This window comes from Dermacentor andersoni, chromosome 8 (genome assembly GCF_023375885.2).
Source record: "Dermacentor andersoni chromosome 8, qqDerAnde1_hic_scaffold, whole genome shotgun sequence".
In the NCBI taxonomy this organism is placed as follows: Eukaryota; Metazoa; Arthropoda; class Arachnida; order Ixodida; family Ixodidae; genus Dermacentor; species Dermacentor andersoni.
Window position 1 is genome coordinate 11,849,023 of NC_092821.1, and position 3,283 is coordinate 11,852,305.

General features: G+C 46.1%; 1 long non-coding RNA gene across 1 annotated transcript; it reads left to right on the forward strand.

Moving 5' to 3' along the window:
* The first annotated feature begins 287 nt into the window (after positions 1–287).
* Positions 288–2,750, forward strand: LOC129383615 (uncharacterized). Its single transcript, XR_008611481.2, has 3 exons — positions 288–374; positions 1,224–1,362; positions 2,365–2,750. It is a non-coding gene; the product is annotated as an uncharacterized lncRNA (long non-coding RNA).
* Positions 2,751–3,283: the final 533 nt, after the last annotated feature.

Below are 3,283 nucleotides of genomic sequence, written 5' to 3' on the forward strand. Positions count from 1 at the left end.
ACGTCAAAGATTTCGTGGTGTCGACACTACGATGAAAGTGCTGTGCGCGCTGCGGTTTTTTGCCACCGGGAGCTTTCAACACTGCGTCGGGAATGAAGAAGCGATTGCACTGTCGCAGCCTTCGGTCAGCCGGATCATTACAGCCGTCGCCAAGGCCATTACGGTTGTGGGCAAAGAAAAAGGATGGGTTAGATTCCCATCCACGGCGCAACAGAAAGCCGCCGTCAAGGAAGGCTTTCTTAGCCGTGGAAAAATTCCAGGATTTCTAGGATGTGTGGACGCTGATAGCCATCGTTCGCCCTAAGAAGCTCGGCCCCGGCGAAACGGAATCGTACTGGAGCCGTAAAGGGTATTACGCCCTCAACTGCATGGTCGTGAGTATTGTTCATTGACAAATATTTTCGATATGTGATTGCGCGAGTGCACGTTGTAAAAAACTTCGTTTCGTTATTTTTCATCAATTGCCGGTAATACTTGCGTTCCTATTCGAGAAAGTAGCGTTTGTGTTGTATGTGTAATGACGACTTTCATCTTGGCAATAGAACCCGGCCGCACTTTTTCAGTGCTCTCTAATCACAGTTGAATAGCCTTTTCGATGCTACAATGTAAACACATTACGCGCGACTTAAACCGGAATAGACGCCGTAGCAGTGAAGGGAGTCTTCGTCTGCGAGCGATCCTAACAGAAGACGAGCCCTTGTGATTCTTATTCGATGTAAAACTAAAGCATTGTGGCCAACAGAGTGTAAACGTGAAAAGGAGCATCCCATCAATGAAAATGGTGTGAGGGCGAATGAGAATGTGTGGACACCCATTTGCTCTAGCTGTTAATACGGCACATGCTGCCACTTCCACGTTCTTTCGCTTGTAATAGGCACTTTGTCTGGAAAAACAAGAAAAAAACACAGGTGGCACTCTCTAGCAGAATCTTGTACAATATGGACGGAAGAAACCAAAGGAATTATTTTGCACATTGTGTTGTGACCGCACGCCATACATGAGCACATGTACACATGCCAACATTGCATTTGTAGGTTAAGATGACATTGTTATCATGCCGATGATTAGTTCAACTGCCTACTGCGTATGTTGATATCTCCTTTTCTGTAATTGTGTTGGCTGACTGAACAGTAACTGATTAGCAAGTAGTGTTGTAAGCAAAAGTGTGTGCCAGATATTTGTTGCAGTGGCATTGACACCTTCTCTTTGCTTTCCCTTACGAGGTGTGTGATGCAAAGCTGAATATCCTGGCAATTGACCCACGGTTTCCGGGATCGTGCCACGATTATTTCGTTTGAAGGCATTCTGCATTTCGCCGCCGCCTCACTCGTGGCCTGTTACTTCATGGAGAAGTCTTGCTTGGTAAGTGCACCTAAAGTAGCAGTGCTTCTTCCACATGTAAAACATACACAGTCAAATAGTTTTGCATCCTAGCAAGCTTTAAGAAAGCGTGATTTGCTAGAAATGTATTGTGAATGCAGCAGTACCTAATGAACCTGCAGCGACTGTCGAGAGAAACATGTCTCTCTTAGAAGGCAGATATTTTTACCAGCATGTATACAACAGCTGACATGTTATTCTGTTTATTTACTTATTAATTTCAATACACTGAATGCCACGTGGAGCGTTACAGGCAGGGGTGTAATTCTACAGAACACGTCGAAATGGCAGTTTTCAAGTATGATGGAAAAGGGTTGGTGACAATGGACTCGGGTAGCTGGTTCCTGGTCACTGTCCTTGGAACGAAGGAATAAGCGTGTGCGTGAAACTTTCGGCATCGACGTTAGTGATCGGTGTAGTATATATTGTAGAATAGTGCAAGTTGCGCTATTTTTCTTTGTGTCACAATGTCTGCAATTTTTTTGTTGCAGCGACATGCGGTGCTGGAGTGATTAGAAAGGATCAAACGGGTAGCTCGAGTTCGGGTACCTTCACGAGAAGAGGTACGAAAGGTAGAGTAAGGATCCCAGATACTGGCAGCATATTCGAGAGTAGACCTTAGAAGTGTTTTATGAAATAACACTTCTGAAGAGAGAAGAGCTAATTAGTTTTAGTGGAGGATGTACATTTAGGGAGAAGCAAATGGGATGAGCGGAGCAGAAAACCACGAGTATGAAATAAATATTACATGTCCAACTTAACCCGAGAATGAGATTTGCAGCCGAGACAACAGGTGAAATTGGGGTTTTCTTTAAAATGAGTCGAACTTTCTTTACAACTTTTTGGGAAGGTCAATGTTCGATAGATATTGCAACAATAAATCCAAGACCCGCTGCTGTTGTAAAAGGGCCCTGGCGTAGACTGTGTTCTTGCATTGTGCCTTAATGTATCCACGTTCGTCCACTGACGTGCAACACCTTACAGGGGACTCTGGGTACCCGCTAGAGCCATGGATCATGACTCCTGTGCCTGGTCACCCAAATCGCCTCACGGCAGAGGGGCGCTATAATGAGGCACACGCATCAATGCGAAATGCCGTTGAGCGGTGCATAGGAGTCGTCAAGAGCCGCTTCCGATGCCTGCAGAGGTATCGGGTGCTCCACTACTCGCCTCAGAAAGCAGCCACTATTGTTGCAGCTTGTGCAGCGCTGCATAACCTCTGCCTTGCAGCAGGCGTGCCTCTGCCAGACGACCCAGGTGACGACGGTGCACATGACGACAGCGCACAGGAGCCAGCCCAGGCACAAGTGCCGCTTCAAGTACAGGTGCCACCGCAGGCGCACCCTGTACAGCCTTCTCAAGCTTTGTTTCAAAGAGGCCGTGCGGTGCGCGAATCCATAGTTGGTGTGTTTTGGCTGCCCAGAAATTTGCGCATTGCCTACCTGCGAAGTGTGCGCCGGCGCATTCGCTGGCAAATGAGGCGGAGACGTGTGCTGGTGTAACATGTTTTGTTGTTCTTTTCATGAAATAGGCCGTGCACTTCAAGATAACACATTGCGTGTGCTCACATGTGGCTAATCGTAGTATGCTGCATACTGCAGTAGTGAAAAGCACATAATTTGTCTGTGTTGAGCATGACAGATACACATGCAGTGACAAGTAACCATGTGCCATTATGTTACTCCTTTGCTTTGTTCACTGTGCTTTTGAATATTGTCTCGCCAGGAAATTTTGTTTAAATAAAGGTTATTTCCAAGGTGAATGGCAACCAATCTTGCATTGTTGAATATTGCTTTGCGATGCCTATTTTACTGTGCAGTATGCATTGTTCCAAAGCTGAAGATGTCTGTTCATGTGTGACACGCAAGCACAGCACGAGTTACACAGCAACTGAAATGTCGTT